Source organism: Bemisia tabaci, chromosome 4 (genome assembly GCF_918797505.1).
Source record: "Bemisia tabaci chromosome 4, PGI_BMITA_v3".
Classification (NCBI taxonomy): Eukaryota; Metazoa; Arthropoda; class Insecta; order Hemiptera; family Aleyrodidae; genus Bemisia; species Bemisia tabaci.
Window position 1 is genome coordinate 52,617,621 of NC_092796.1, and position 12,088 is coordinate 52,629,708.

At 40.1% G+C, this 12,088-nt stretch overlaps 1 protein-coding gene across 4 annotated transcripts in view; it reads right to left on the reverse strand.

Annotated features, from left to right (window-relative positions):
- LOC109042396 (Elongator complex protein 4) overlaps positions 1–12,088 on the reverse strand; it is a 71,304-nt gene that overhangs the window by 22,485 nt on the left and 36,731 nt on the right. The gene's annotated exons all lie outside the window — the stretch shown is intronic.

The window sequence follows — 12,088 nt, forward strand, 5'->3', positions numbered from 1 at the left end:
AAAGTAGAGCGATAAATCGTTGAGAAGCGTTATAACACGTCACTTTGTGTAGATTAATGCAAACAAATTCGAGTGATTATCATTACTACTAAAAATATGACCGAAAAATGTTTTGTCTGTTACGGCGACAAAACTATTCCAGTTATCGTGAAATCAACCTCAAGCACTTCTAGACTGCGATTTTCCTGATTTTTTACTTACTTCCAGACAAATTCCTCTTCAAAAGGTTTCTCATGTTGTTAGGATTCTTGCGTTTTCATTGCTAATTTGTTAATTTTTCCTTTCAGATCGTAAAGTCCATGGTTCAGGTGATATGTAGCATAAAATATAATGGACCACTAGACAAGGTACGAATTTAAGCAATCTGATACCAGTTTCTTAACCAAAATTTCACGTAGAACACGATTCGCGCAACGAAAATTACTGAAATCAACTCCTTACGAAGATATAAACGCTTTTATTTCACATTGGTTACGAAGAATTTGAACTGCCCGCTCACAAGAAACTCAAAGCTCTACGTGAGTCAAATCGAGCACTACAACGGTTTCAGCAAGCTTCTCAAACGAGCAATGTTCGTTTCCCACCGTGCGTTGTTCAAACTATAAGCAATTTGCTATAGCTGAGCCAAAGCGTCAAGATTGAGGTTGCCAGATTTTTATATCGCAGAGACTGCCATGATAACGTTTAGCGCGCGATATGAATCACGCAGAGCATTGAGTTTCCATGAGCGGGTGGTTTGAATTCACGCAACAAGAATCATTAAATACATTCGTAAGTAGTTGATTTCGGTAATTTTCGCTGTGCGCATTGTGTTTTACGTGAAGTTTTGGTTCAGAAACATTTATCAGAATGCTGCAATTCGTACCTTGTTTAGTGGTCCATTGTAAACACTTTTCGAGTGATGAAATTCTTCCAAAAACGATGTCGTTTGGGAAAAACACGCGCCTAGATGAAAGAAATTCTGGATTGTGCCGGGTCCAGAGGAGCAAGGTGGTTAAACTGTCATATCTTCGCGAAGATTCGCCAATTTTTTATCTCGGTTACACACACACAAAAAAAAAGAAAAATGAAAAATGAAAGAAAATTCGCACCCGCATATATGTCTATCAAAATCTTCCGAAGATGTCAGGCATGCCTTTCACGACTTCGTCTCTCCAAAGAGGGTTACTTCTTCCAGCCCTGGATGGCGTTGAACACACGTTTCAATCGACAACAAACGTTTTAATGAAAACGTCGCGAACGCGGTTCTGCCAATAAGCACAGTCTTGCCAAATCACAAATGAACTCGCTCTTAAACACCGTATTTCCCGGTGACTTAGTGCCGATCGGGCAACGTGGCAAGTCATTCATAAATATGATTGATGTCACGGCAACCGAAATCCGCGAATTTGCACGATACGACTTGGAGCCGTTCCAGACGCGAAGGTTGCACGAATACCTCGCCGATTCGGACATACTCTCACGCCTGACTTAGTAGTGTAGTGGTCAGTGGTACGTGGGTTCCGGGTTCGGACCCCGGACGATGTGCTAGCGACGCGTGAGTTTTGGATTTTCACGGCTGGTCTGGGTTTTAAATTTTCTTGCGCGCGTCCCAAAATCGTATGTGGAATCTCGCGCATGGTTAAGTGGAGTATTTTAAACGGAAAAATTGCATTCAACAAGCTCGACTTTTTTAATGGAATCGTCCATGGGAAAAGAGATTTTCGTGAACGAAAATTCCGCAAATTCGTCACTTTTCGTACAAAGGAACTTAACTTCTTTCTAACGTTGCAAAATTTACACAGTTTAGTTATTATTAGTTACACACACAGTATTAGTTACACATTAAAAACAAGCAGTGAACTCCAACACAATGTGTTGATAAGGCGCGTCATTAACTCGCACATATCAACCCCTTTAGTTTTCATTTACAGAGATTTCAAAATAGGCAAACAGCATAAAAAGAGAATTCACGATCCAACACTGCGAGGTCAAAGACGCACCTTGACGAGACCGTGTATTGTGAAAGTAGAAAGCTATTCGATCGAATTTAAGTTTTTTGATCTGCCTCAAGCAAAATCTTATCAGATTCTTGAAGAAAAGTGCTACGGAATAATTTAAGCGAAGAAAGGAAAAATTCTGTCGAACTCCTAGAAGATAAAGTCGATTTAAAGGTATTTTGGGGCTAAAATACCCAAATCACCGGTAGTAAAAATCCCGTTATATTATTGAAAAGAAATTGACTCGATATAAATGCAATTGCATTAAATACGTCTTGATTTTGTTATTTTTAAACGTCTTTCCATGCAAAGAAGTTCAACCATGTCGTTGCTTTATTCATTCATGAATTGAAAGTAAGCAATCTACATCCCGAAAATCTACTGATTTGCCGTAAAAAATTGCAGAAACTTGATATACCAGGTCGATGCACCCACTCGTTGAATTTACCAACCAATTTTGTGAGTGCAAATGTGTAAGAATCAATATGCTATAGTCATTTTGGGTGCATTTATTTTTCATGAAACAATAATAATTTCAATCCCGAAAAACCATCAATTTTCCGTATAAAATCGAAAAAATCAAAATATGTCAACTCCCCGACGTGAAAATTAGATTCTACGTATGTAAAATGTAAATACTTATGTATCGATATGCTGAACAGAACTATGTGTGGACAGTCAGAAGCCCGCGGCAACATTAATTCAACAGAAAAACTGTAAAAATTAGATAGGATTTAGTCGCTTTGCCCGCCTCTCCTCGCTACTTACAACAAACCGTTCTTATACTCATCTCAAAATTTTTCTCAGAGCTTTGGGTTATTATCAGCTTCCATTTAAACTCCGGTTCGATGGCCGAATCGGCTGCCAAAAAAGCAAGCCACTGTTGAGGGGTTCTATGAGAAATTCGTGATATTATCGGCTCTCAGGAAATCACCCCATGGCTAAAATTGGTGGTATAAATGTTTAAGTGCTTAAAATAATCGTATTCAAGAAACTAAGGAATTAAACTATGGAGTCAATTTCTTTTTAATAATATAACGAATTTACTACCGGTGATTTAGCTATTATAGCCCCAGAATACTTTTAAAGCGCCTTTGCGTTCCAGAATCTCGACGGAATTTTTTTTTTTTTTTTTTTTGCTTAAACGATTCAAGAAACATTGTAGTTAAAAATATAAAGATTTTTCGATTTGGACGTATGAAAAATGTTTAACTCGTTCAGGCACACCGTGTATTGTATGGAGTACTGCTGTTATTCGACCGTTGTCTTCAGGTCAAAATTCTTACAAAGAAGCCCCTTGCAAGAGGCAAATTTTTTGTAATTTCTCCCAGTTTTTTCAGCGTTAGGTATATAAATGAATTGTTTGTCAAATTTTGAGGTCAATTATATTTAATTGTAATTTATACTTTCTTTTTTTCCCCTTCATTTTATTTTTCGTATCGAGGAGTCGAGGTTTTGTTGATTTCTTCGGATTTCGATTACTGTAACTTCTCTTCTATTCGGCCGATTTTTATGAATGAGGTCTCTTTTTATTTGTGTTTTAACGGAGAGTAAGGAAAAAATTGCTAAATACATGCGAAACAATTTTTTTTGAAAATTGGATGAATCCTAGCGTGACGGTGAAATGGTTAATGAAGCGTGAGTAATTGGGGTACGGGTATCGGCCGCGTTGGGACCCAAGGCCCATTGTTCTTCGTGACGCCGACGCAGTGATCAGGAGCGTGGGGACGAGAGGGCTTAGTGGACTCCTGTATGAGCCACGTTTAGCAAATGGTCTAATGAGTCTCGAGGCTCATCACAGATTGCACTTACCACTATCCTGGTGGCCCCGGCTATCAGAGCAAGGAGTACCAACTTTTGAAAAGGATAACAGTGTTGTGGAGATATGTCAAAGCAACGTTGTGAACAAAACGGAGTGAGTGAAATTCTCATTCAAGGAGTGCCGAACTGGTCAGCCATCCTCGAATCAGTTCGCTTGCTTCCGCTTATATATGCATATTTTAAATCAGCGCGCCCCATTCTAAGGTTTTTTTAAAAAAAACCAAGAAACGTAGACTCTTGGTATTCATTACACATAAACTAGCGAGCCCCAGAATGAGAAACAAATTTTAATCATTATTATTGACGGATTAGTAAACTTTTTACACGCTTTGGAAAATCTCAGAAGTTCGCGGTAGTCACTTTTCGGTAAGGAACTAGGGGACTCGGTTATTGTATCGAGGGGGGGGGGGGGGGGGGGGGGGTCGAAACGATCGCAAAGGCGGTATACTACGTATACGCGCCAACAGTTCAACTTTTTTAAAAAAATGTGACTGTGGAATTTAATTTCAGAATTTCGCTGATTTTTGCATGAGATCAGAAGAAAAATTAGTGAAATATTAAGTTAGGGACGCATCTGGACGGATACGACAAAGCATATATTCATACGCCGACAAAAATACAGGGGCACGATTGAATTCTCCTTCAATTCTGATAGGTATGCAATGTGAGCTACTTAGGAGTTAAAATATTTGCATCACGCTTTCTGCTTTAATACGGAAGTTGCGTATCGATAATTTTTTTATGTTATCATCGGTTGTTCCATTTAGAGCTTACTTTTTTGCCTGGTTCACACGCTGAATATGGAAGCTGAAATGAGACTTGTAATCGATTCGTTTTTGCCCTGAATTTTACGCCCGATGCTCATTTCAGCAATCTACGAGGATCAAATCCGCAACAATTAGCTCGTCGGAACGATTCGAGTTCACTTTTTTGGATAAATAACCCGAATTTTACGAAATTACGACTTACGAGCAACGACTAACGACTCCCACTCCCATGTATTTTAGCCACCTTATTCAGCGTATGAACTAGACAGTTGCTCGTGTAATCCGACCTTTTCAGCAACCTGATAAAGATTGTTGACAAGACGAGAGGCGAGCACCGACTAGCCTTCGAGTTCGTTCCCAGTTTGATCGTCTAGCAAGGGCTTTACGACTTGAAAACCTAACCCATGCGCACAAGTAAGAACTGTTAGTTAACAAGCACGCGCTCGTGTCTTTAAACGTACGCTGAAATACGGACGGCCAAGCTATGATTCATCCAAGTCAATAACCGGGAGGTGCGAACCTCTTCAACATCCAAACACAAACAACCGAACCAAAGTCACGTACATAAGTGAGTACATATGCTTCTCGGTGATTGTTATGACAAGATTGCTAATTAAGGAGGGAAATACAGGACACGGGTGCATTTTGGGAAGGAAGGGTTCTTGAGGATACGAGAGTAAAATTCAGCGGCACGTACCAGGAGTAACCGACCACAGAGCAATACGGCATTTAAGGATCGTAAAATAAATCAATCGCCATTAGTTCAAATGTCAGACCATTGTTTAGAGAGCACAAAATTTATCTTGGATTGGTACGATTTTTATCACAAACTGGACGGACCAAGTCAATCCAGAGGTAGATAAATACGTTCACATTTTCCACAAAGACTTTGACGACAACACAGCCGTGCTAAGGAAAAACGCCGTATGAGCTTTCACACGTTGCCAAATTCCCTCCGATAAAATATTAATTATCTGAGAAATCTGCGAATATTTTCCTTCCAGTTTCTTGGAGAATTTTATTTGTAATTAGATCTAAATTACCTGAAAATTTCAAGAAAAAATATCCATGCAACTCCTCAAAACTAAGCATTTTAACGGAGGAATTTTGGCAACTCTCGAATGTTCATACGGCGTTCTTCCTTAGAGCGGCTTTTTGAATCAAATGGAACTTTGGATTTGATTAAAAAAGAACAGATTTTCTTTGTCACAATTCTGAGTATAGAATGGATAAAGTATGGTAGTAAAATCTATTCTAAAATTCGATGTTTCGTTGACGAATCGGCATTTCCTAGCTCGCGCGAACTGGATTTTATGAGTGGGAGCAGTTGGCTTGTGAGTCATCTTGGCGGGATATTTGGGGCTATCAGTCACGGCCCAAAGGGTCCTCTCACTTGACGCGTCAAAGTTGAGAGAGCACCCTTCCCTACCCACCCCCTTCCCTCTCACGAATCCGCGGGGGTGGCCAACGCTCACCCCCAATCGTCAACCACCCTCCTAATTTCACTCTTTACATCACCGCAGGAATAGGGGTGGGCTTTGGGTATGATCTCTGTCATGGCATTCTCAGGCATTCTCAGTCCGATTTCTATGCCTATGTAAGTCCAGATCGAATACTTTTTCAGTTGACTGCGAGAGACACGGCCTAGGTGCGACGCCGTGAGAGGGGCAGTACAGATATAGTACAGAGGTAATATGGTGATATCTTTTGGAACGATTGAGAAATTTTAGTCATTTTGCCGTATGCGTGCATTTCTGGTTAAGCATTGAAATTTCGAAAAACGAAACATTCATCCGTTTAGGACTTTAATTTAAAAACTTTTTTGATGAGATATCATGTTGAAAATGATATCTTAGTTTAAAAAAAAAAACTACCCTTGGGAAACCAATATTTTTTTCAATTTAATTAACATATGGGCAAGCTAAATCAGAAGATGGAGACACTTTAAATCAACGGTTCTAAAATTTCGAAGCAAGAACTTCAGAGCCACCCGGTAGCTGGAACGCACAGCTTTTAGAAGTCTGCAGAACACAGGCGTGCAATTGAAGCGTGCCCAAGTAGAGCTAATTGACAATACATCGTGCGCAGTTGCCAATACTGAGGTCAGTTCTCGATTCAACTTTGCTAGGAAACGATCGATATTATTGATACAAACTTGTTAAGATTCGATGGGGCTTATGCACTGCTTAAAAAAACATCTCCTTTGAGCCCATCTGCGTGTTCAAGTGGAAATCTCTTCCAAGGATACCAATAGTGTGTTGCTCGGGACACATTCGTGTGTTTACTTAATACATTCCTTCCACAGTAGTGTGTTGCTATAGGCACAACATTTGCATCTTAGAACAAAATGTCCACCTCCTAAAATTGGAGCTTTTCCAATGATGTACGCGCCACATTTGCCGGAATTAAGAAAACTTGTTGGTAAAAAAAACCTCGGGTTGTATTCACAGTCTTTCCTTGAACAACTCCTTTTCTTAGGGAGCCTCATATAGTTTACATTGTGATCAAAGGCGGCCAAAGGAGATTCTTAACACAGCATTAAGAAGGAGAAGGACAATTTTTTCAAACGACAAATAAAATTCAGCGACAGAACTTTGGAAATAGGTCCATGAAATGGATTACAGTGATTCGTCACTGGAAAAAAAAGAACAAGATACGGAAAAAAATATCCTATGATTTTGACAAACTTTAAGGGAGGTGCCAACTTACGCAGACTCGTAGAATATTTTTTTTCATATTTTGTATTTTTGTGGTGGTAAATCATTGTAAGGATCTACTTCCAAAGTCATCGCTTATGGTCGGCTGTTTAGCACTGGAAAAAAAAAAAAAAAAAAAAAAACATTGGATCTAGAGTCCAGACTCTTAAAAACATCGACAAGAAAAGATACTCTTGATTCAATCAGATTTAAGCTTAAATCAAGAACCAAGCCTCTTAATTTGAGCGGATTTCCTTTAGATTTAAGATTAAATCTGATTGAATCAAGAGTCCTTTTTCTTGTCAATGTTTTTAAGAGTCTGGACTCTAGATCCAATGGGTTTTTTTTCCAGTGAGGAAACGGCTATGAGTACGACCCTCAAACTCTAGTGAAATTCGACGGATTTTTTTCGAGATGTACCAACTGCGCGTGGACGATAGTGGGTGCCAGACAGGCGGGCTACCTCGCCGGAGCCGCTGCTTGGAGTGTGGCGTGGGGGCCCCTGAACCCTCGATTATAGGTCACAGTGGGCGGGCGGCCGGGGGGGGGGAGCCGGGATCCAAAGGGGGGGGACCACTTTAGATAAATCTCCGATACGCGAACGCCTTGCGCCCGCGCCGAGCTGCAGAGGTGCTGAATGACCCAAATCAAAGCCCGCAACCCGCCATACATCGTCACCAGATCTTCGTCGCAAAATCGATAATCCGTGGGGGGTCACAAACCCTGGATTTTTGGTGCCCTTGGGATCAGTGAAAAATAAGGGGGCGACAGAGTAAGCAGATTTAGGGTGATGACTGAACTCAAGTATCTAAACTTTCTGATTCTTCTTGAAAGAAAAAAAAAAAAAAAAAAAAAAAAAAAAATCCTGTCTGATTGGACTGATTGAATGGAATCGACCTAACAGCATATAATGTTGCCTAATTTCTTCTCGTGTTTCATTTTTTTGACGGGGTAACCGAACTACTTAACGCTTTTACACGATTTGTCCATTTACCCTGAATAATGAGGAATATACTCATAAGATTTCAAGTTAGCGTTGCTTAGTTTTCTACTAAAAAATGATGTGTCAGAGAAAATTAGGCAACATCTAATGTAATTACACTGATTTCTGCTATAAACGTCCGATTCTGCAGGAAAAATTCCCTGAATTTACAAGGCAAAATCCTTCGACTACATTAGAAGTCGACCTCACCTCAGAGCTTCTTGTTCCGACATGTTTATACTCAGGGAAAAGGGGGGGGGGGGTGCCCGAAGAACACACGGAATATTCTCAAAATTCCAAGAAAAATTGGGAACCTTTGCGCGGCGCAGGGCATTTTTTCTCTGGCGCATATGTTCGTATCGGACGGGTTTTCTTTTGTTTTTCCGGCGCAGTTTGGCGCGGGTGGCGCCCAAGTTATTTTGATCCGAGATGAATCAATCAGCCCCCGCGAGCTCGAGACTGAAACAAGAAAGCGAGTCGGACATTGGCGTCTGAATCGACGCCCATCGCAGACAGAACGAACATGCGAGAACTTTCCATTTCAATTTTGGGAGAGATGAATTCAAACAGAACTTTAGTTTGGGTGCAGAGACAACTTATTTTAGAGACCCTGCACAAACAATCTGAGCAATGCTATGGGGTGCGGTTGAAGTTGAGTTCGGAGGTCAACGCATTTTTCAGCCTTATGATGCTTGATGAGCAACTTTTTTAACCAAAAATCAAAACAGGTTCACCAACGACTGATTAATATCAGGGTGAGTACTTTAACGGACGAGTTTTTGCGAATTATACTGGAAAAAAAAGACGCTTGGATCTAGAGTCCAGACTCTTGAAAACAATGTCAAAAAAAATATTCTTTGCTTAGATCGAGAACCAAGCCTCTTAATTTAGGCGGATTTCCTTTTGATTCAAGCTAAAGTTCGATTGAATTAAGAGTATTTTTTCTTGTCATTGTTTTCAAGAGTCTGGACTCTAGATCCAATCAACTTTTTCTCCCAGTGTAGGTTAGGATTGCTGAACCAACTGCTTAACTCTTCGGTCATAACGTCGGTCCTCTGACGTAAGGGCATATCTCTACTTCCAATTGAGCCGCGAATAGCGTAGAGTTTTGCGGGCAGCACGGCGAAGACAGCAGTGCAAAGTGCGGCAATATTAGGTGAAAAATCCTGACATTCCCTGAAAATTGTTTCGACCGCGATGGATCCCTAATCTTTGCGGTATTCCAGGCCCTCGATGACACCACGAATGACTTAATCGCTTGGTAAAGATGAAAATTTAGTGTGATAGATTGTGTACGGTACGTAACTTTAACTTTAACTTTACCTTAATTTAAAAAAAAAGTCACATAGCGATAAAATGACAATTAAGGTAACATTACAATATTCATGCAAATAATCTACAATGATAAACAAGGCGAACTCATTACTTATACTTTACGAGATAATCAACGTTGAATGAGTATTAAACGCTTTTTATATCAATTTCAAAGTATGCTAATGACATGCAAGTTTTCATGACTAACGACCCTGCATGCAGCCACGGATACCACCTCTGTAAGGAAGTTGAAACTACAAGAACACATAAAGCGATTTCCGGCGTCCGTCCTATCATACCAACTTTTTAAAACTTTCTACGGCAATTTTCTTCACTTTGTCAAACACATTCTTCGAGGAAATCATGTGTTTAAATTCTGCCTGCTTTCGCGTTGAAAAAGAAAATAACACAGACAAAAACCACGAGAATTGTGCCGACTTTTTTCTTAAAGCAAGTTCTGCGTTAAATTCTCTGACCATAGCTTTAGTTTCGAATTATCCTCAAATGTCAATTATCCGATTTAGCCCCGATTAGAGTACCTACATAGGAAGAATACGGGCATGTCAAAATAAGGAGCTCTTCAGGCCCGAATGAACAGCCAATCTTTGAAAACGAAAAACGTCACTGCCTATCTTCAGATCCCAATATCGAACAAAAGTGGCCAAGAATGTTCATAGATGAGCGTTCTTCCTTCAAAAATAAGTAAATTTATGCAAAAAAAAAAAAAAAAAAAAAAAAAAAAAAAAAAAAAAAAAAAAAAAACACATTGGATATAGAGTCCAGACTCTTGAAAACATTGACAAGACAAAGAACTCTTGATTCAGTCAGATTTAAGCTTAAATCAAAAGGAAATCCGCTCAAATTAAGAGGCTTGGTACTTTATTTAAGTTTAAATCTGATTGAATCGAGAGTATTTTTTCTTGTCGATGTTTTTAAGAGTCTGGACTCTAGATCCAATGTGTTTTTTTCCCAGTGGTTTTAATAATAAACCACTCTGGCTATAATTTGAATTCATAGATTGGCTGCCCTTTTGGGCCCTAAGAGCTCCACCACCTAACTTCAAAATTACCGAAAAGTCCGTACTCTCATATATAGGTACTCTAGCCTCGATCCTAATCACCGCGAATAATATAGACCTCACCGTAGTTCCCTTCAGCTATACAATTATACACGTCCATTTTTTTCTCTCGATGAATGTGTTTTCAAATTTTGACTACTTGTGCCGGGGTCTAATTTTACACCTCGATTTGCTCTTCCGGCTGACTTGGGTCCAATTTCCCTTCAAGTTGCATCGTAAATTTTCCTAGCGGATTTTTCCGCGCCCGGCGAGAGGCTGGGCCCCTCGCCGCTCACGGCCGAACACCTAGGAGCACCTCACGCTCGGATGCCAAGTTCAAGCGCACGTCCGACTTAATTAACGACTATTTATAGCGTCCGTGCGAAACTCCCGGAGCCAGACACAATGTAAATGGTGCGAGACATGCACGCAAAGCGTCAAAAAATCATCGTGCAACGTGCCATTTTTATTTAGGATGACAGGAGTCGCCGTAAATAAAAAGTCGGTGGTGCGGCCGGGAGACTTGAACGCACGGTAAGTGTCCACTTTTCCTCGAATCATGCCAAAATGATAGGCGAGGGAAAAGGCAAAGAGAAGAGCCGGGCTTGAATATAACACTGGGAGTTGCAATGATCGTTCGATTGATCTACTATGGAAACTTTTGGAAACAAGCGGGAAAGTTCGAATACGTTCGTATACGAGAAGCGCTCAGCTGTTCCCTGTGTAGGCGCGTTTTTAGTTCCCCGAGGAGGATGAGAAACGTTGAGTGAAAGAACTCGCCTCACATAAATTCTAACTTTCAATTTTGAGAAAAGCGCACTACTGTTAAAAAAATAAATTAAAGAAAACCGATTATCGTCCTCTGTTTATTGATATCAGAAGCATTAAATAAAGGTACAACAGATAAATCCATTCTACATATTTGAGGCCCCTATCCTACATCTTATTGTTGAGCCGGTGGTGCATTATGTCGGCACAACAGGAATGGACACAGCCCTAGTTTAACCATGCAGTATATCGAATTTCGATGTATTATCGGGCTGCTTTAAACTTGCAAAAATCGGCCCGGAGGCTCCACCTGAGCAGTTAGGACTAGAATTTCATTAAGTTGATTTATTACATAATCTACCAAGCTGTGGCAGTGCGTAAAGCAATTTCTACGTTAACTTTTCAGTTCTTCAAATTTTTCTCTCTTTTTTTGAACAGTGCACGAACCATTATTGAAGAGAAATTTTATACGTTTCAAGCGCTTATTATCTGAGACTTCTCTTCACTCTAAAGAAGGAAAGGGAAAAATGCTTCTTTTCAGCCTTTCCACATGTGATTTTTCTTTCATCAATTCAAACATCGTTCACAGGGGGAAAAATCTACATGAATTTCATTCAAGGCCAACAGCGCCATGGCTAGGACTGTCCGAAACTAAACTAAAGCGAGCAGGAAGAACCAAGCAGCACATTGACAGCACGTGTACA